At 45.6% G+C, this 22,410-nt stretch overlaps 1 protein-coding gene and 1 long non-coding RNA gene across 7 annotated transcripts in view; one reads left to right on the forward strand and one right to left on the reverse strand.

Annotated features, from left to right (window-relative positions):
- Window positions 1–22,410, forward strand: part of LOC127002025 (unconventional myosin-Va-like) — a 155,004-nt gene that overhangs the window by 31,059 nt on the left and 101,535 nt on the right. The window lies entirely within an intron of this gene.
- On the reverse strand, window positions 1,457–3,964 carry LOC127002035 (uncharacterized). The gene is made up of 2 exons (XR_007755671.1): window positions 3,412–3,964; window positions 1,457–3,048 (listed from the first exon to the last, which is right to left on the reverse strand). It is a non-coding gene; the product is annotated as an uncharacterized LOC127002035 (long non-coding RNA).

Raw genomic sequence — 22,410 nt, forward strand, 5'->3', positions numbered from 1 at the left:
GTTACCTATAGCTTACATATGAGAGCAAGAGATAGGTGTTTGGGCTGTGTGGCAGAGCAGAGGGGAGGAAAGGACCCGCGGGAGCCTATACGCCAGACCGGCCTCGAAATATTTGGAAGACATTTTTTTTTCTATATACACCAGAACAACTAACGAAGCTACACCATACAACTGTACACTCCTTCTGTCTTTCCTTCGCCATTAACCCACTTCCTCTTCTTACTTTACCCTTGATAAAAAAAAAGCGTCTGAAGTCTATATTTTCAAACGTCCCTGGTTCCCACTACGACAATTTCCCAAGGCCACAGAGAAGATTAACCAGGTTTTCATGGGGTAGTTTTCCCGTTCAATATGCGTTAGTCGTGTAAAACTATCACAAGGATCACGAAACAGTCCATGAAGATCCCAGCAACTTCCACGAGAGCCTCTTATACGTCTCGGGCACCCACTACGACTGTTTCCCAAGGCCACAGATAAGATTATCCTGATATTCATGGGTGGTGTTTTCCCGTTCAAGATGCGTTAGTCGTGTAAAACTATCACCAGGATCACAAAACAGTCCATGAAAATCCCAGCAACTTCCTCGAGTGACTCTTCATCTCCCACTACGAGTATCTCCCAAGGCCACAGATAAGATTACCCGGGTTTTCATGGGTGGTGATTTCCTCGTTCCATGTGCAGAAGTCGTGTAAAACTATCACTAAGCATCACAAAACTTTCCATGATAATCCCAACAACTTCAGCTCCCACTACGGCTGTTTCCCAAGGCCACAGAGAAGATTACCCGGGTTTTCATGGGTGGTGTTTTCCCGTTCAAGATGCGTTAGTCGTGTAAAACTATCACCAGCATCACAAAACAGTCCATGATAATCCCAACAACTTCCACGAGAGGCTCTTCAAACAGGGGAACCGAGGCGCCGAGACATTTAATTAAGAATACGTCTTGAGTGTGCGGCCTTGGGTGGTTGTCACGGATCCCTGGGCCACTTGATGCCTCTCTTGAGCTAATAGTGAGGTGGGTGGAGCCTGCTATTTCCTGAGGGTGTGCGGGGACGGGACAATGGCAGGGTAATATGACTTCAGGGACACACACACACACACACACACACACACACACACACACACACACACACACACACACACACACACACACACATACACACACACACACACACATATATACACAACACACTAACATACACAAGATAGATAAATGTAAAGGGATAAGAACACACACACACACACACACACACACACACACACACACACACACACACACTAACACGTAACACTAAGACACACGCACATATACAACACACTAACATACACAAAATAGTGAAATGTAAGGGGATAAGAACACACACACACACACACACACACACACACACACACACACACACACACACACACACACACACACACACACACACACACACACACACACACACACACACACACACACACACACACACACACACACACACACACACACACACACACACACACACACACACACACACACACACACACACCACTGACATACTAATATACACAAAATGAATAAATAATTACAGGAATAAAATGCAGAAAAAATATTGGTATTGCAGAAAAAAATGCTTTGTGCCCATGTGAAAATCGATCTCAAGAGCTATGATATAATATTCAACCCTGTAATATTCGACTGTTGTTCAAGGGCCAGTGAGACGGAGATGAGCACTGGGGCCACGCGCAGCTAATAAGATATGTTCCTAACTTAAGAAAACTGATTACCACATCTTCCTATAGTGCTACCATTTGAAAGAGTCCAATGGGACGTCGGTCGGTGCGGTTGAGCCCAGCCCCGCAGGTGTTCGACGCACGCCCAACACCTCGCTTCCTCTCACATGTCAGCTGTTCACTGCCTCTGAATGAATATAATAATTAATCCAGTAAGGCCATATAGTGTGAAGATTGTCTCGTTTTTAGGATAATAACAAACATTTTGTATAAGTACCACAACACTTGACAACGTTTTTTCATGACGGTGCCAAAGTGCCGATGCTCTGACCTCAGGTCAAGTCCCTTAAGGTGAAAGCTGGCCTGGCTGTTACTCTCCCCCTTTCCCCGCGCTACTGTGACAGCTGATCCACTTATTCCTCATTTTTTTCATTTTGTTAATTATATGGAATCCATGAATTTGACCCTTGTTATGAAAATATTTACATACACAATATGTATAACGTTTTCTTGTAAGCAGAGAGAGAGAGAGAGAGAGAGAGAGAGAGAGAGAGAGAGAGAGAGAGAGAGAGAGAGAGGCCTGTGCTTCACACCTAGGCTCTAATCCGATAATTGGTGACGTATTGATGTGGCACCGCGGTGGGGCGGAACTGACCCGCAGCGGCCGACGCCCTGTTGGACCCTTTCAAATGGTCTGACTATAGCGCCCATATTCTTTAACGTATCGGGCTCCCTTTACGACTATTTCTCAAGGCCACAGAGATGGTTAACCGGGTTTTCCATGGGTGTTTTTCCCCCGTTCATGATGCAGAAGTCGTGTAAAACTGTCACTGAGATCACAAAACAGGCCACGAAAACCTCAGCAACTTGTAAGTGAGACTTTTCAAACGGGCGAACTGAGGGGCGGAGATGTTTATAAATACAAGCTTAGAAGATAGATTGATAGATATATAGATTGATGGTTAGGTCGATAGGTAGACAGATAGGTAGGTAGGTAGATAGATGGATAAATAGACATATAGATAGATGAATAGGTAGATGTATCTGAAGAATATAATATTAAAAAAGTCTTTAAAAAATCTCTATTGTCCCAGCTTAAGAGAACTGAATACCATATCATCCTTGAACTGTAGTATCCAAGAGGAGGTCAACTCGCTAAAGTGGGTCTGAAGAATATATATAAAAAAGGTCTTCCAAAATCTCTACTGTCCCACCTTAAGAGAACTGAATACCATATCATCCTTGAACTGTGGTATCCAAGAGGAAGCCAACTCGTTAAAGTGGGTCTGAAGAATATATTAAAAAGGGCTTCCAAAATCTCTACTGTCCCAGCTTAGAGAACTGAATACCATATCATCTTCGAATTGTAGTATCCAAGAGGAGGTCAACTCGCTAAAGTGGGTCTGAAGAATATATATTAAAAAAAATCCTCCCAAAATCTCTACTGTCCCACCTTAACAGAACTGAATACCATATCTTCCCTGAACTGTGGTATCCAAGAGGAGGTCAACTCGCTAAAGTGGGTCTGAAGAATATATATTAAAAAAAATCCTCCCAAAAAATCTACTGTCCCAGCTTAACAGAACTGAATACCATATCATCCCTGAACTGTAGTATCCAAGAGGAGGTCAACTCGCTAAAGTGGGTCTGAAGAATATATATCAAAAAGGTCTTCCAAAATCTCTACTGTCCCACCTTAACAGAACTGAATACCATATCTTCCCTGAACTGTAGTATCCAAGAGGAGGTCAACTCGTTAAAGTGGGTCTGAAGAATATATATCAAAAAGTTCTTCCAAAATCTCTACTGTCGTGTGAGTAGGCACGTCGCGCGTGGCAGATTTAATAAACACCAAAGTCATTCTGAAGTCTGGACGCTCCTGAACAGCCACTCACTCGCTTCATGTATGTAAGACTGCAGCCACGGGGTATAAGGCGCCTCTCAATATCTTTAGCTGTGCTCCTCCTCCTCCTCCTCCTCCTCTTCCTTCTTTCTCCTCTTTTCTGCTTCTTCTTTTTCTTTCTTCTTTTTCTTCTTCGTTTTCTTCTTTTTCGTCTTCTTCTTCTTCTTCTTCTGTTTCTTCTTCTTCTTCTTCTTCTGTTTCTACTTCTTCTGTTCTGTCTCTACTTCTTCTGTTTCTTCTTCTTCTTCTTCTTCTTCTGTTTCTTCTTCTACTTCTTCTTCTGTTTCTACTTCTTCTGTTCTGTTTCTACGTCTGTTTCTACTTCTTCTTCTTCTTCTTCTTCTTCTTCTTCTTCTTCTTCTTCTTCTTCTTCTTCTTCTTCTTCTTCTTCTTCTTCTTCTGTTTCTTCTTCTTCTTCTTCTTCTGTTTCTACTTCTTCTTTTTCTTCTTCTTCTTTTTCTTCTTCTGCTTCTTTTTCTTCTTCTTCCTCTTCTACTACTTCTTCTGCTTCTTCTTCTGTTTCTACTTCTTCTGTTTCTACTTCTTTTTCTACTTCTTTTCTTCTTTTTCTTTTTCTTTTTCTTCTTCTTCTTCTTCTTCTTCTTTTTCTTTTTCTTCTTCTTCTTCTTCTCTTTCGTCCATTTCAGGTTTCTTTCTCCTCATTCTTTTTGCGTTTGTCTTATTTATCTTTTTACTTCATTTGCTCTTCCTCTTAACCTCCTCCTCCTCCTCCTCCTCCATTTGTATTTGTGAACCTTCGTACGCGGCTTGTCCAAAGAGAGAGATGGAAAAAAAAATGATGGCAGCAGGGGAGTATTTTGTTAGCCTGCCATCACGTTATCATTGTAAGGACTTGAGGGTCATATTCTTGAGCAGTTCGGCGCCTAAGGACACAAATTTGACAAGGCTTTCGTATAGGATTCCTGGGTATTTCTTCGGCATTTCTTTCGTCACCTTCACCGGCAAACTTTATAAGGGTCTTTCGGTTCCCAAGTTCACATATTTGATACGGTTTTCATAGGAGTTTGGGGCATTTCCAAGGGTAGTTTTATGACCCCGGTGGTAGTCTGTCTTCTTCTGTACCATGAACCTAAAGAAATACTCCTGACGCCTGACGAGGAACTGATAGGGCCGCATTCTTAAACATTTAGGCTCTCAGGCACACATATTTCACAAGGCTTTAGTTAGTAGTTCTGGGCATTTTCAAGGGTAGTTTTATGACCCCGGTGGTAGTCTGTCTTCTTCTGTACCATGAACCTAAAGAAACACTCATTGGAGCTTGACGAGGAACTGATAGGGCCGCATTCTTAAACATTTCGGCTCTCAGGCACACATATTTCACAAGGCTTTAGTTAGCAGTTGTGGGCATTTTCAAGGGTAGTTTTATGACCCCGGTGGTAGTCTGACCCTTCTTCTGTACCATGAACCTAAAGAAACACTCATTGGAGCCTGACGAGGAACTGATAGGGCCGCATTCTTAAACATTTCGGCTCTCAGGCACACATATTTCACAAGGTTTTAGTTTAGTAGTTGTGGGCATTTTCAGGGGTAGTTTTATGACCCGGGTGGTAGTCTGACCCTTCTTCTGTACCACGAACCCAAAATGCACACATGATAATCCGATTGATCTCCTTTTCTGTTTTGGGAAATAGTTGGTGTGAGAGCCGAAAGTGTCTTGAGACTACCGACCTGTGTTCTCTGACGCCTTCGGCTCACAATAATTTCCAAGGGCTACAAAGTTGATTAGTCGGGTTCTCATGAGTGTTTTCCACGTTCACGGAGCTCAACAGAAATCTTTAGAACTATGCTGGTATTTGCACAGAGCTTAGGTTCGGCCACCACCTACAGGCAAACAACAGCTCGCTCGCCTCCAGTAAGGTCCCCGGCGTGTTTGCCCGCGGCTCAGAGGTGGTGTCGCGAGTGAGGCTGCGGCGGGGGGGCGGTGAGTCACTTGGCTGTGTCGTAATTCCCTGATAAGTAGCGGGAGGGAGGGGCGATTAGCGGCCGTGTACACACCACCGCCTCGCCGCCGCCACCTCGATGGTCACGCTAAGGCCTCTTGCACGCTATTCGGTTTCTCGCCGTAGCCAGCCACGGTGTGGTGCCGGCTCCCCGCCGGCGCTGTACCTTGCCGAGATACATCAGTGTGCTCCCTCCAGCGGAAAATGGATCGCAGGCAGCGTCTGTAAGTCCTGCATGCATGGCGGAGGAAAAGGCACATGTGCAGCATTCACTCGGTGCAGCATCTAGAGATAAACAGGCAGCACGAGAATGGATGATGCACAATTCATCAACTACGTTCGTATGCCCTTGAGCACTATTGCTGAAGTGCTGCAGTGTTTGGGTGAGAGCGTAATAACAAGGTGTGCAGCACACCTCCCTCCAGGCTGACACAGGCAGGCTTCAACTCTGTAGTACCGTAGCGTCTTGTTCAAAGAAATGGCCCTCCAGGAGGTACAAGTGGGCCAATGGCAAGCCAGTGGCTACACTGCCATCACTGTCCGTGCTGATGGCAAATAAATCATTGGAGCAGCGCATGTGGGCGGCAGGTGCTGGCCACGGGGCAGGGTGGAGCAGAGGGGCGCCGTGACTGCATCCGGCGCCGGGAGGCAGCCTCGCCGTGAACGTGCCGCGTGAAGGTCTCCACAGGAATGTTCAGTAGACTGAAGCCCACGGCGCCGGACCGCGCGCGGCCACGGCGAGAAACTGGATGGTGTGAAGGCGCGGTTTCCCTCGCCAGCAACGGCCGTGTGAGGCATGACCTCTGCCCCCGCCCTCCCCCCCGCTGCCCCGCCGGTCACAGCAACCATCGTCAGCATCGCCGCCTCGGTGTGCAGGGCGTGCCGCGCCGGGCGTCACTCCCCGGCACGTGAAGCTCCCCGTCACGCCGCCTGGAGCTGACTCATCATGAAAGAGGGCGTGCCGTCACTCACTCCCTGATGGTGGCGAGTTTTTGCGTGTGCAGGAATTAAGCTGTCACACACACACACACACACACACACACACACACACACACACACACACACACACACACGAGGAATGACCCGAGAAGCGGTGAAGACAGAAGAAAGAGGCGATATGATCACGTCAAAGGAATAGATACCTTGACGTTAATTGGTATATATGACTCAGGGCCGTATTCCTAAACACTTCAGCGCCCAGGCACACGGTTGACCATGGTTTCATGGGAACCCCTTAGATTTAGCCCCGTTACTGTTACTTTTCCACGGTTTAATTCCCCTTTTTCATTTTTCTCCTTACATTTAGTCGTTCACCTTTAGTCCCCTCCCTTAAAATTTCCAGCCCTCAGCCCTTTCATAGGAGTTGTTGTGGGCATTTCCAGGAGTAGTTTATTGACCCTGGTGGTGGTTTAACTCTTCCCCTGCACCGTGAGCCTAAAAACACAATCATGAGAACCCGACTGATTCCCTTTGTGGCCTTCGGAAATAGGTGATCTGAGAGGCGGAAAGATCTGAGAACACCAACACATTTAACAAGGCTTTCATGGGATTTGCGAGCATTTCCAAGAGTAGTTGATGACCCTGGTGGTAGTTTAACTCTTCTTGTGTACAATGAACCTAAAAAAACACTCATGAGGACCCGACTGATCTCATTTTTGGCCGTTAGAAATAGTTCATGTGAGGCGGAAACATCTGAGAATCCCAACAGCCTTAGACAGCCCCCTCAAGAGAGTACAATTGCCCCTGGTGGTTTACTATGCCGTGAACCTAAAAGAACACTAATGTGAGATAATTCGAGTTTGACAGCCTTTGGAAATAGTTGATGTCGAGGAAAAAAATCGTATACCGGGAAAAAATCGTATCCAGGAAAAATCGAACACATTTGACAGGTAAAAATCGTATCCAGGAAAAATCGTATCCAGGGAAAAAATCGCAGGGAAAAAATCGTATACAGTTTAATGACCCTGGTGGTGGTTTAACTCTTCCCCTGCACCGTGAACCTAAAACAACACTCATTATGACCCTACTGATCGCATTTTTGGCCTTTGGAAATACTTGATGTGAGAAGCGGAACCGTCTACGAATAGCCTTAGACAGCCCCCCTCAAGAGAGTACAAGCCCTCTAATGTACTATGCAAGATAAAGAATAATGTGAGATAATTCGAGTTTCCAGACAGCCGTAAATTGGATGTCGCGGGAAAAAAATCGTATACAGGGGAAAAATCGTATACCGGGAAAAAATCGAATACAGGGAAAAAAAATCGTATACCGGAAAAAAATCGTATACCGGAAAAAAATCGTATACAGGGAAAAAATCGTATACCGGAAAAAAATCGTATACAGGGAAAAAATCGTATCCAGGGAAAAAATCGTATCCAGGGAAAAAATCGTATACAGGGAAAAAATCGTATCCAGGGTAAAAATCATATACAGGGAAAAAATCGTATACAGGTAAAAAATCGTATCCAAGGAAAAAATCGTATACAGGGAAAAAATCGTATACAGGGAAAAAATCGTATACAGGGAAAAAATCGTATCCAGGGAAAAAATCGTATCCAGGGAAAAAATCGTATACAGGGAAAAAATCGTATCCAGGGAAAAAATCGTATCCAGGGAAAAAATCGTATACAGGGAAAAAATCGTATCCAGGGAAAAAATCGTATCCAGGGAAAAAATCGTATCAGGAAAAAATCGTATACAGGGAAAAAATCGTATCCAGGGAAAAAATCGTATCCAGGGAAAAAATCGTATACAGGGAAAAAATCGTATCCAGGGAAAAAATCGTATACAGGGAAAAAATCGTATCCAGGGAAAAAATCGTATCCAGGTAAAAAATCGTATACAGGTAAAAAATCGTATACAGGTAAAAAATCGTATACAGGTAAAAAATCGTATACAGGGAAAAAATCGTATACAGGGAAAAAATCGTATCCAGGGAAAAAATCGTATCCAGGGAAAAAATCGTATACAGGGAAAAAATCGTATACAGGGAAAAAATCGTATACAGGGAAAAAATCGTATACAGGGAAAAAATCGTATCCAGGGAAAAAATCGTATACAGGGAAAAAATCGTATACAGGGAAAAAATCGTATCCAGGGAAAAAATCGTATCCAGGGAAAAAATCGTATCCAGGGAAAAAATCGTATACAGGGAAAAAATCGTATACAGGGAAAAAATCGTATACAGGGAAAAAATCGTATACAGGGAAAAAATCGTATACAGGGAAAAAATCGTATACAGGGAAAAAATCGTATACCGGGAAAAAATCGTGTGCCAAAACTATTCCCGGTTCAGTTTCAGTAAAAGAGAAGGATGTATTAGCTCTCTCTCTCTCTCTCTCTCTCTCTCTCTCTCTCTCTCTCTCTCTCTCTCTCTCTCTTTCTACACACACACACGCACACTCGCTAATGGTCGTACCCCGTGTCTGTGTTTTAGAAGCATTCCCCGCCACAGGTTCCTTCCGCCGGGGTCGTGCATGCATGGCGGGGCGGGGCGGGGCGGGGCGTGCGGTGTGGTGGCTGGCGGTGGAAAGGAAGCCCCGCCGAGCACACTGAGCCGCTCCCGACACGTGGCGCGGCTCAGGGAAGGGAGGAACTGATAATTGAGTCATATTCTAAAACATTTCGGCTCCCGGGCACGCATACTTGGCAAGGCTTTCGTAGGCGTTTTGGGCATTTCCAGGGGTAGTTTAGTGGCCGTGGTGGTAGTTTGACCCTTTTTCTGTACCATGAACCTATAAAACACATATTTGGAAAGGGTGTTGCAAGAGTTTTGGGCATTTCCAGGGGTAGTTTAATGACCCTGGTGGTAGTTTGACCCTTCTTCTATACCATGAATCTAAAGAAACACACATTTGACAAGGCTTACGTAAGAGTTTTGGGCATTTCCAGGGGTAGTTTAATGACCCTGGTGGTAGTTTGACCCTTCTTCTGTACCATGAACCTAAAGAAACACACATTTCCAGGGGTAGTTTAATGACCCTGGTGGTAGTTGGCCCTTCTTCTGTACCATGAACCTAAAGAATCACACATTTGACAGGGCTTTCATAAGAGTTTTGGGCATTTCCAGGGGTAGTTTAATGACCCTGGTGGTAGTTTGACCCTTCTTCTATACCATGAATCTAAAGAAACACACATTTGACAAGGCTTACGTAGGAGTTTTGGGCATTTCCAGGGGTAGTTTAATGACCCTGGTGGTAGTTTGACCCTTCTTCTGTACCATGAACCTAAAGAAACACACATTTGACAGGGCTTTCAGAGGAGTTTCGGGCATTTCCAGGGGTAGTTTAATGACCCTGGTGGTAGATTGACCCTTCTTCTGTACCATGAACCTAAAGAAACACACATTTGACAGGGCTTTAAGAGGAGTTTCGGGCATTTCCAGGGGTAGTTTAATGACCCTGGTGGTAGTTTGACCCTTCTATGTGTACCATGAACCTGAAGAAACACACATTTGACAGGGCTTTCATAGGAGTTTTGGGCATTTCCAGGGGTAGTTTAATGACCCTGGTGGTAGTTTGACCCTTCTTCTATACCATGAATCTAAAGAAACACACATTTGACAAGGCTTACGTAAGAGTTTTGGGCATTTCCAGGGGTAGTTTAATGACCCTGGTGGTAGTTTGACCCTTCTTCTGTACCATGAACCTAAAGAAACACACATTTCCAGGGGTAGTTTAATGACCCTGGTAGCCCTTCTTCTGTACCATGAACCTAAAGAATCACACATTTGACAGGGCTTTCATAAGAGTTTTGGGCATTTCCAGGGGTAGTTTAATGACCCCGGTGTTAGTTTGACCCTTCTTCTATACCATGAATCTAAAGAAACACACATTTGACAAGGCTTACGTAAGAGTTTTGGGCATTCCCAGGTGTAGTTTAATGACCCTGGTGGTAGTTTGACCCTTCTTCTGTACCATGAACCTAAAGAAACACACATTTGACAGGGCTTTAAGAGGAGTTTCGGGCATTTCCAGGGGTAGTTTAATGACCCTGGTGGTAGTTTGACCCTTCTATCTGTACCATGAACCTGAAGAAACACACATTTGACAAGGCTTTCATAGGAGTTTTGGGCATTTCCAGGGGTAGTTTAATGACTCTGGTGGTAGTTTGACCCTTCTATCTGTACCCTGAACCTGAAGAAACACACATTTGACAAGGCTTTCATATTAGTTTTGAGAATTTCCAGGGGTAGTTTAATGACCCTGGTGGTAGATTGACCCTTCTATCTGTACCATGAACCTGAAGAAACACACATTTGACAAGACTTTCATAGGAGTTTTGAGCATTTCCAGGGGTAGTTTAATGACCCTGGTGGTAGTTTGACCCTTCTATCTGTACCATGAACCTGAAGAAACACACATTTGACAGGGCTTTCATAGGAGTTTTGAGCATTTCCAGGGGTAGTTTAATGACCCTGGTGGTAGTTTGACCCTTCTATCTGTACCATGAACCTGAAGAAACACACATTTGACAAGACTTTCATAGGAGTTTTGAGCATTTCCAGGGGTAGTTTAATGACCCTGGTGGTAGATTGACCCTTCTATCTGTACCATGAACCTGAAGAAACACAGATTTGACAAGGCTTTCATAGGAGTTTTGAGCATTTCCAGGGGTAGTTTAATGACTCTGGTGGTAGTTTGACCCTTCTATCTGTACCATGAACCTGAAGAAACACACATTTGACAGGGCTTTCATAGGAGTTTTGAGAATTTCCAGGGGTAGTTTAATGACTCTGGTGGTAGATTGACCCTTCTATGTGTACCATGAACCTGAAGAAACACACATTTGACAAGGCTTTCATAGGAGTTTTGAGCATTTCCAGGGGTAGTTTAATGATCCTGGTGGTAGATTGACCCTTTCTCTGTACCATGAACCTGAAGAAACACACATTTGACGAGGCTTTCATAGGAGTTTTGAGCATTTCCAGGGGTAGCTTAATGACCCTGGTGGTAGATTGACCCTTCTGTACCATGAACCTGAAGAAACACTTATTAGAACCCGACGAGGAATTGATAACTGTTCAGGGAAGGAAGGGAAGTCGAGGAAGTGATAGCGTTGTCTCCTTACATAGAAATTTTGGCGTCTGGACAAAATTATCGAGAGAGAGAGAGAGAGAGAGAGAGAGAGAGAGAGAGAGAGAGAGAGAGAGAGAGAGAGAGAGAGAGAGTTACATAGTGATTGTGTGGAGAAAGAGGGAAAGAAGGATGGAAGAAAGAAGAAAGGAAGGATGAAAGGAAAGATGGGAAGAAGAAAGGAAGGAAATAAGAAAGGAAGGAAGGAAAGAAGGAAAAAAGGAAGAAGGAAGAAAGGAAAGAAGGAAGGAAGGAAGGAAATGAAGGAAGAAGGGAAGGAAGGAAAGGAAGGAAGGAAATGAAGGAAGAAGGGAAGGAAGGAAAGGAAGGAAGAAGGAAGAAAGGAAGGAAGGAAATGAAGGAAGAAGGGAAGGAAGGAAGGAAGAAAGGAAGGAAGGAAATGAAGGAAGAAGGGAAGGAAGGAAGGAAGGAAGGAAGGAAATAAGAAAGGAAGGAAGGAAGGAAGGAAAAAAGGAAGAAGGAAGAAAGGAAGGAAGGAAGGAAATAAGAAAGGAAGGAAGGAAGGAAATAAGAAAGGAAGGAAGGAAGGAAGGAAAAAAGGAAGAAGGAAGAAAGGAAGGAAGGAAGGAAATAAGAAAGGAAGGAAGGAAGGAAATAAGAAAGGAAGGAAGGAAGGAAGGAAAAAAGGAAGAAGGAAGAAAGGAAGGAAGGAAGGAAATAAGAAAGGAAGGAAGGAAGGAAGGAAAAAAGGAAGAAGGAAGAAAGGAAGGAAGGAAGGAAATAAGAAAGGAAGGAAGGAAGGAAATAAGAAAGGAAGGAAGGAAGGAAAAAAGGAAGAAGGAAGAAAGGAAGGAAGGAAGGAAATAAGAAAGGAAGGAAGGAAGGAAGTAAGAAAGGAAGTAATGAAGGATGTACTAAAGGAAGAAGGAAGAAAGGAAGGAAGGAAGGAAATAAGAAAGGAAGGAAGGAAGGAAGGAAGGAAAAAAGGAAGAAGGAAGGAAATAAGAAAGGAAGGAAGGAAGGAAATAAATAAGGAAGGAAGGAAGGAAAAAGGAAGGAAGAAGGAAGGAAGGAAGGAAATAAGAAAGGAAGGAAGGAAGGAATGAATTAAGTAAGGAAGGAAGGAAATAAGAAAGGAAGGAAGGAAGGAAGGAAAAAAGGAAGAAGGAAGAAAGAAAGGAAGGAAGGAAGGAAGGAAGGAAATAAGAAAGGAAGGAAGGAAGGAAGGAAGGAAGGAAATGAAGGAAGAAGGGAAGGAAGGAAAGGGAGGAAGGAGGGAAGTGATGAATGGAGTGAAAGAAGAATAGACAAAGAAAGAAGAGAGAGAGAGAGAGAGAGAGAGAGAGAGAGAGAGAGAGAGAGAGAGAGAGAGAGAGAGAGAGAGAGAGCACCCAAGCGGCATGAACTGTTGAACGTAAGGAACGGTATCTTCAGCCGCCGTAGGAGTGATCGACTAGTTTAGGCGAATCACACTGCTGTTCTCTCACATGATTATTTTTTTAACAGTAAACGCCTTTGGTGATTGATATCTTTAGTGATGATGCCTTTAGTGATATCATGTGTTTTAAGCATTGATTGTAAATGTGTGTTTTTTTCTTCCATTATTTTCTCATCAGACTAGAGGACGATGATGAGAAAAGGAGGAGGAGGAGGAGGAGGAGGAGTAAAGGAAGCTTCTCTAGGGCAAGAAGAATAAAAAAAAAAGAAAGTTAAAAAGTCCGCAAATCACTGCTTCTCTAAAATTAAACGAAATAGAGTGGCCAAAATAAGGTCAATATCGGATGGAGAGGTGTCCTGATAACCCCCCCCCCCCCTTGGAAGTGTTGAAGTCGTAGGCAGGAGGAAATACAGACGAAGGAAGGCTGCTCCAGAGTTTATCAGCGAGAGGGATGAAGGAATGAAGATGAAGGTTAACTCTTGCATAAGGGGGTTGGATAGATAAGAGATTTAATTGTATCAACTGTATTTTTATTATCAGTATGCAGAGAAGGGAGAGAGCTCAAGCAGAGAAGGGAGAGAGTTCAAGCAGAGAAGGGAGAGAGTTCAAGCAGAGAAGGGAGAGAGTTCAAGCAGAGAAGGGAGAGAGTTCAAGCAGAGAAGGGAGAGAGTTCAAGCAGAGAAGGGAGAGAGTTCAAGTCGTAGGCAGGTGGAAGTACAGACGAAGGAATTGGCTGTTACAGAGTTTACCAGGGAGAGGGATGAAGGAGTGAAGATGATGGTTAACTCTTGCATAAAGGATGACCCAAGATGTTGCGGCGCCACGAAGGAAATCCTAAATCAATCAATCAATCTTGCATAAAGGAGTTGGATAGATAAGGGGTTTATTTGTATCAGCTGTTTCTTTATTATCAGTATGTACCCACGTGCAGAGAAGGGAGGGAGCTCAAGTCGTAGGCAGGAAGAAATACAAACGAAGGAATTGGCTGCTGCAGAGTTTACCAGTGAGAGGGATGAAGGAAGGAATATGATGGTTAACTCTTGCATAAAGGGGTTGGATATAGGTAAGGAATTTATTTGAATCAACTGAAAAGGGAGAGAGGTCAAGTCGTAGGCAGGAGGAAATACAGATGAAGGAAGGCTGTTACAGAGTTTACCAGCGAAAGCGATGAAGGAATGAATATGCTGGTTATCTCTCGCATAAGGGATTAGTATCGACTGTATCTTCATTATCAGTGTGTACCCACGTGCAGAGAAGCGAGATATCAGCGTTACGTTACCCTGAGAGATAATACCAGTAACCATCGCGGCATTGGCTTTCTCACGTAAATTTCGTCACTATTTTGTACGTCTATTACTGGTATCAACTTTATCTCTCTCCATTATTAGTATGTAACCACCTCCCTTCTCCTTTGTTGTATACCTGCAACACAAAAGGGGCTATTACACTGGGCAAACTTTACGTGGATCTTCAGTCAAACCACGACATCCGCTGGCGTGGTTCTCATTTGTTTCTTGTTATTACTGCTTCTGATGATGGTGAGTAATACCGTCGTCCTTCGGTGAAATCTACCGTAGTTTTGGAAGATCGTGGACACGTCAGACAACCACAGAAATATGAGAACCACGCCAGCGGAAATCGTGGTTTGACTGAAGATCCACGGAAAATTTGCCCAGTGTAACAGCCCCTTAAGCACCGTTGAGCTCTACTATTTCATCATGATTTTGAGTTTAATTATCCATGTTGCATCCCAATTTTACTTAGGGGCTTTACAGTGAAACATACTGTATCATAACTTACATATAGGCTACAGCATGCTCCAGAAAACTATCTCAAGGTTCAGTTACCATCGCGGGATTGACTTGCTCATGTAAATTCCGTCGCTGTTCTGTATTTTTGTCACTCGTGTTAACTTTACTTTTAGCTTCATTATCAGTGTGTGGCCACGGGAAGGGAGTGTATATCAGGATTACATAAGTTGTTTGCACTGTTAAGCACTGCGAGACAACTTCAGTAACCATCGCGGGGCTGACTTGCTCATGTAAAATCCGTCGCTGTTCTGTACCTCTGTCACTCGTGTTACCTTTTCTTGAAGGGATCGAGTGTACATCAGGATTACATAAGTTACCTGCACTGTTAAGCTTACAAGATACTTCAGTAACCATCGCGGGGCATGTAAAATCCGTCGCTGTTCTGTACCTGTCACTCGTGTTAACTTTACATGAAGGGATCGAGTGTACATCAGGATTACATAAGTTGCCTGCACTGTTAAGCCTACAAGATACTTCAGTAACCATCGCGGGGCTGACTTGCTCATGTAAAATCCGTCGCCGTTCTGTACTTTCATTACTCGTGTTAACTTTTATTCATCTTTATCATCAGTGTGTACCCACGTGTAGTGTATATCAGTATTATATATGAACTGTTAAACCTTACAAGACAAACTCGGTAACCTTCTGAGGATTCCTTGCATCAGCTGTCTTTTGCACGGCTCATGTCACCCACGCCTCGCATGCACACCGTCGCACCAGAGACGCACGCCTGGCAACGCTGGGACGAGTTGGTGAGGTCCTGGGAACACAACACAGGGCTGCTGGTGTCTTATCGCCCCGGTAATAGTGAATAATGGCCTGACTGCACCCACCCACCCAGCCTTTTGTTACACACACACACACACACACACACACACACACACATACACACACATGGTTGACTCACACTTTTACCACTACGCTGATTACTACTACTACTACTACTACTACTACTACTACTACTACTACTACTACTACTACTACTACTACTACTACTACTACTACTACTACTACTACTACTACTACTACTACTACTTCACTGCAATAATAAACTATCAATCATTCAATATAGTTTCCAAGTGTAAAATTTTAGTACATTCTTCAATCGTGTATATGGTAGCTCAGCCTTGTGGGTTGGAGCGTCGACTATCACAGGAATTTATAATTACGATGAGTGATCTGCGAGGCGTGACCGGAGAGGGTCTTGGCTGAGGCACACCACCATCACCACCATCACCATCACCTTCGTCATCATCATCATCATCAGGCAGCATTAGATCACTGGATGACAAGTACCTTTCCCAACGTCTTCCATTCAAAGTGTTTTAATAGGATCCAACTCTACCGATAATAAGTTTAGATTCTCTTCATCATCATCATCATCATCATCATCATCATCGTCACTAGCCATTTACTAGTCCACGGCCTTTCCTAACGTTATCCGCCTGATTCTCTGTTTGGTGCTCCATCCCACTCCGGCAAAGGTTCTAATTCCACCTCTCCACCTGGTTCTCTGTCTGGTGTTAGTGTACTCCATCCCGCCCCGGCAAAGGTTCTAATTTCGTCTCTCCACCTGGTTCTCAGTCTGGTGTTAGTGTACTCCATCCTGCCCCGGTAAAGGTTCTAATTCCACCTCTCCACCTGGTTCTGTGTCTGGTGCTAGTATACTCCATCCTGCCCCGGCAAAGGTTCTAATGTCACCTCTCCACTTGGTTCCTGGTGTTAGTGTAGTCCATCCCGCCCCGGCAAAGGTTCTAATTACACCTCTCCACCTGGTTCTCTGTCTGGTGTTAGTGTGCTCCATCCTGCCCCGGCAAAGGTTCCAACTCCACCTCTCCACCTGGTTCTCTGTCTGGTGTTAGTGTGCTCCATCCTGCCCCAGCAAAGGTTCCAACTCCACCTCTCCACCTGGTTCTCTGTCTGGTGTTAGTGTGCTCCATCCTGCCCCGGCAAAGGTTCCAACTCCACCTCTCCACCTGGTTCTCTGTCTGGTGTTAGTGTGCTCCATCCTGCCCCAGCAAAGGTTCCAACTCCACCTCTCCACCTGGTTCTCTGTCTGGTGTTAGTGTGCTCCATCCTGCCCCAGCAAAGGTTCCAACTCCACCTCTCCACCTGGTTCTCTGTCCTGATTTCTACAATTTCTAGTTTGCCAGTCTGTCACTTTGGTTGTTCATCTGTTATCAGTTCCACGCGTGATAAGACCAGCCCAAGTTTTTTTAAATTTTTTTATATATCATTAGACTATCTTAACGCTTGTCTGTCCCCTAAGCCACGGTGTTCGCTTCATGTCTCCGTGTTATACCCAGCATTTTACTTTTTTCTCCATTTCTCTTTGTGCGCTTCATGGCTTTCTGTATTGACTCGGAAAATTGATGTTGAGAAGGTAATATTTCGGCCTGTAGCCAAATCTCTCTCTCTCTCTCTCTCTCTCTCTCTCTCTCTCTCTCTCTCTCTCTATATCTATCTATCTATCTCTGTATCTCAACCCCCGACACTTGCTAACCCTTCCTTGGGGCTCCTGAACACTGAACGTAGAACACAATCTCTATCTATGTATCTATCTATCTATCTATCTATCTATCTAACGCTGTCTCCATATCTCTCTCTCAGCCCCCGACACTTGCTAACCCTTCCTTGGTGCTCCTGAACACGCTGACCCAAGCTCCCGAACACGCGGGGCGGCGGCCGACAGACACATGGTGGGGCGGAGACTTAGCCGCCTTCCTTCCGTGCTGGGAATCCGTACAAAGACACTTAAGGGAAGAGTATCATTGGTTCCCTGCTCGCCCCGGCCAGTACTTCATAAAGCCAGCCATTCACACACTTTCAAGAAACACCGAACCCTCTATCTAACGAAGTGATTTAGGGAGATCTTCGTCGTTATATTCTCAGAGACTTCAGGGACAAGTATCATAGGTTCTCTCCTCATACAGTACCTCATAAGTCAGCCATGTACACACACTTCCAAGAAACACTGAACCCTCTATCTAACGAAGTGATTTAGGGAGATCTTCGTCGTTATATTCTTAGAGGCTTCAGGGACCAGTATCATAGGTTCTCTCCTCATACAGTACCTCATAAGTCAGCCATGTACACACACTTCCAAGAAACACTGAACCCTCTATCTAACGAAGTGATTTTGGGAGATCTTCGTCGTTATATTCTTAAGAGACTTCAGGGACAAGTATCATAGGTTTTCTCCTCTACCAGTACTTCATAAGGGGTTGGCATCTACACACTTCCAAAAAACACTGAACACTCTATCTAACGAAATGATTTAGGAAGAACTTCGTCGTTATATTCTTGGAGACTTCAGGGACAAGTCTCATAGGTTACGTTCTCTCCCCTTCCAGTACTTCATAAGAGGCTGGCACGCACACACTTCCAAGCTACAATGATTGCTATCTCTTAAGGGGGGAAGGTATACACTGACCGCTCTATCTAACGAACTGACTTGGGGAGAACTTCACGGCGTTATATATTCACAAGATGCCAAGAAGTAAAAGAATCTTAAGAAAACTGATTTAGTAGTTTAGCGTAATAGAGAATTAGAACCTTTGCCGGGGGAGAAAGGAGTACACTTTTTACACCAGACAGAGAGGTAGATCACATTGGGAAAGGCCTTTGATTCTGCAGTATAGGTTGGTGGTGGTGGTGATGTAAGGATGAGCTGGATGCTGCGTTGGCCGGGCGTGGGAGATACGTGGTGGTGGTGACCTGTTGGTGGTGGAGGTGGTGGGCGTGTTAGTGGGTGTTGGAGGGAAAGTGGTGGTGGTGGTGGTGATGGTGGTGGTGATGATGGTGGTGATGTTGGTGGTACTGGTGGTGGTGGTGTCTAGTTAACTATTATAATGACGCAACAGTGTAGAGTTACTATGAGAGAGAGAGAGAGAGAGAGAGAGAGAGAGAGAGAGAGAGAGAGAGAGAGAGAGAGAGAGAGAGAGAGAGAGAGAGAGAGAGAGAGAGAGAGAGAGATCACCTAGCTGTTGTAATACAGAACTAGGTCACGTGTCTGTCCAATCATGACGGTACATAACAATTAGCACTCGCAGTAATTTGGGTTCGCCAGGTCGAGGCAGACAGAACAGAGACGGGTGAAGGGAAGGCCGTTGCATAAGGCACCACCCGCATAGGTACTGGTTGGAAGGGCGACCTCGTGGAGAATAGCCCCCTCTCGCCCTCCCCCTCCCCATCTCTTCCTCTTCCCTCCCCATCCCCTCCTCCTCCCTCCCCCCCACCCCGCAAGACCACGAGCTGGCGTATGGAAAAATAAATTGAACCCAAAGTTTCCCGCACCTTGGCAGCGTAGTGCATAACAATGGCGCGTCTCGCTAGGAAGTCACTCGACGGACTGGCCTGGCCCACGGTGTTATGGACTCGCTCAGCACGAGTATATGGCGTTGTCGATATCTATGTAGGCGGACAAATATTCGAACCTTTAAGTCGCTGTGTGTCTGTGATACACGGACACTGAACAGTGGCCTGGAGGGGCGTGTTGATGCCTTTGGTGCCAAGTGCCTTCGCAGGATCACGGGGCATCACTGGAACGACCTTGTGCTGAACCGGCTACTACTCCGTGAAACAGTCGAAGCCTGCTAGTCCGTGAACACCAACTTTTGCTATACGGGCACGTGGCGCGCCTCCCGAACGTCGATCCTGCTCAAGGGGTTGTCTGTACGAGACAACCCTGAGTGGAGGAGGTCAAGGGGACGCCCACGTAACTCACGGTTGGGGCAAGTCAGCCGATCCTGCCGGGAGGGACTTGGGATGGACAGGGCAGCTGCGTGGGGGCTTGCTCGGGAGGACCGCCGAGAGTATGGGCGGAGGATGAGTGAAGCGACGCGCCCTCTTAGTGTGCTCACCATTAGTTAGTTAGTGATTGTTCTAGTTGTAGTAGTGGTAGTGGTGGTAGTAGTAGTAGTAGTAGTAGTAGTAGTAGTAGTATGGTGGTGGAACATTCTGGAGGCACATCAGACGTTTTTGAGGCATTTCCAACATTTGGGAAGGCATTTACAACATTTGTAAGGCGTAGCAAACCTTGTGCCGTTGCGGCAGGCCTTTACGGAGGCAGTGGCCCCGAGCGGTCCCCGCGGCCCCCCGGGGACACGTGGCGACGCTGCTCGCCCCCCGCCGTGGCGTGACAGGTGGGGCGGGGCTGGAGGTGTCAGGAGGCCGCAAGTCACGGCGGGCGGGGCGGGGAGCGCCAGGACGTGACCCCCGCTGAACGCCCGTGATTATGCCCTCCCCCCTGTTTCCACACGCCGGCACACAGCCTCGCCAGCCTGGCCAGCCTCCGCCCCGGCAAGTGCACGCCCACGCAGCCGGGGCCCATGGACACACCAGAACCTGGCGACCCACGAAAGATTTAGAGCAGGGGGGGGGGGGGGGGCCTTTCCCCCTGGGCGGAATTACGATCACGGAATGTCAGACAAACATTTTCAATATTATAATTTTCTTGGCTTGGCACTCCCCGGGGCGGCGGCACACGCGGCGGTACCGGTCACCTGCTGCAGCACCGAGCTGCTGAATGCGAAGGTTCAGAACAGCTTGCCCGTGGACAGGCGACCACACCTAGGCTCTACCTGGCCTTCCTGCCACGAGTACCCCGGCCACCCCCAGGGAGGTGATCCCCCCCCGCCCCCCGCATGGGGCCCTACTCGTGCTTTGAGTCGGGCAATCTTGGACAGGGGGAATGACATTCAGGCGGTGAAAAGGTCCCTAGTGGTCGCTTGGTGCCTCTCCGCGCCGGTGAAGTTTTCTCCATGGGTATATATATATATATATATATATATATATATATATATATATATATATATATATATAGATAGATATAGATATAGATATAGATATATATTATGTATATATCGCCTGCTATTAAGTGGGAGCAAGAATCTGTGGCTAATGCTCTTTTCATGTGCAAGTTAATCTGGCCTTGGTGCAGGGCGCGTGCCTCGCCGTGCGGACCGGTGCTCGGATCAGCTGGGCGGTGACGTGAAGGGGAAGTATGCGGTGACACTCCGCGGTGCTGGCGGCGGGGGAGGAGGACCCCCTTCCTGCCTTCTGAGAAACCCGAGGCGGCGGGATCCCCGCGACACCTTCCTCGGGCGCGCGCCTTCCGAGTGTTCCTTCACAGCAGCGACTTCCAAAAGCCACAAAGTAGATTAGTCGGGTTCTCAGGAGTGTTTTCACGTTCACGGCGTAGAAGCCGTGTCAGACTATCAGTATAGGCTCATAACACAACCTCTTGGAAAGCCGTATCAAACTATCACTATTATAGGCTCATAAAACTGCCCTTGAAAATACTAACACAACTTCTACGAAGAACCTTGTCAAATGTGGGTGTGTAAGCTCCGAGAATATATATGGAAATGGTTAAACTATATCAAAATATATCACTAGGCTCATAAAACTACCCATGGGAATACTAACACAACTTGTACAAAAGCCTTATCAAGTGTGAGTGTCTAGGGCCCGAAGTGCTTGAGTATGTGGACTCCTGCTGCCTTTCCTCTTCCCTTAACTCTACTTTCTGCACTTATCCAATTCCTCTTCCTCCTGTACCCTTGATTAAAAGAAAAGGGACATGCAGGTTGTAGCCCCATCTTGTCTGAAGGATTTGGTTGGATTCCTTTGGTGGGTTGTCCATTCTCGGACGCTTCCGCCTCTCACGTCAACTATTTCCAAAGGCCAAAAGGGAGATCATTCGAGTTCTGATGAGTACTTTCCTAATTTCATGAGACAGAAGAAGAGCCAAGCTACCACCGGGGTTATAAAACTACCCCTGGGAATGCTCACAACTCCTGCGAAAGCCTTGTTAAATATGTGAGATTGGGCGCCGAAATGTTTCAGAATACGACACTCAGACCTTCCGCTTCTCATTAACTATTTCCAAAGTCCAAAAGGGAGATCATTCGGGTTCTGATGAGTTTTTTCTTAATTTTATGAGAGAGAAGAAGAGTCAAGCTACCACCGGGGCTATAAAACTACCCCTGGAAATGCTCAAAACTCCTGCGAAAGCCTTGTTAAATATGTGAGATTGGGCGCCGAAATGTTTCAGAATACGACACTCAGACCTTCCGCTTCTCATCAACTATTTCCAAAGGCCAACAGGGAGATCATTCGAGTTCTGATCATTTTTTTTTTTAAGTTCATGGGACAGAAGAAGAGTCGAGCTACCACCCGGGTTATAAAACCATCCCTGGAAACGCTCAAAACTCCTACGAAAGCCTTGTTGAATATTTTTTTATTATGTGAGATGGGCGCCGAAATGTTTAAGAATACGAGTCCGTTGGTATTCTAAGACACTCTCGCTTCTCACATCACCTATTTCTAAAGGTCGAAGAGGGGGTCAGTCGTGTTCTAATGAGTGTTTCTTCAGGTTCATGGTACAGAAGAAGACTCACACTACCACCAGGGTCATAAAACTACCCCTGGAAATGCTCACAACTCCCACGAAAGCCTTGTTAAATATGTGAGATTGCGCGCCGAAATGTTTAAGAATACGACACTATATATACCCTCCGCTTCTTGTCAACTGTTTCCAATG

Source organism: Eriocheir sinensis, chromosome 22 (assembly GCF_024679095.1).
Source record: "Eriocheir sinensis breed Jianghai 21 chromosome 22, ASM2467909v1, whole genome shotgun sequence".
NCBI lineage: Eukaryota > Metazoa > Arthropoda > Malacostraca > Decapoda > Varunidae > Eriocheir > Eriocheir sinensis.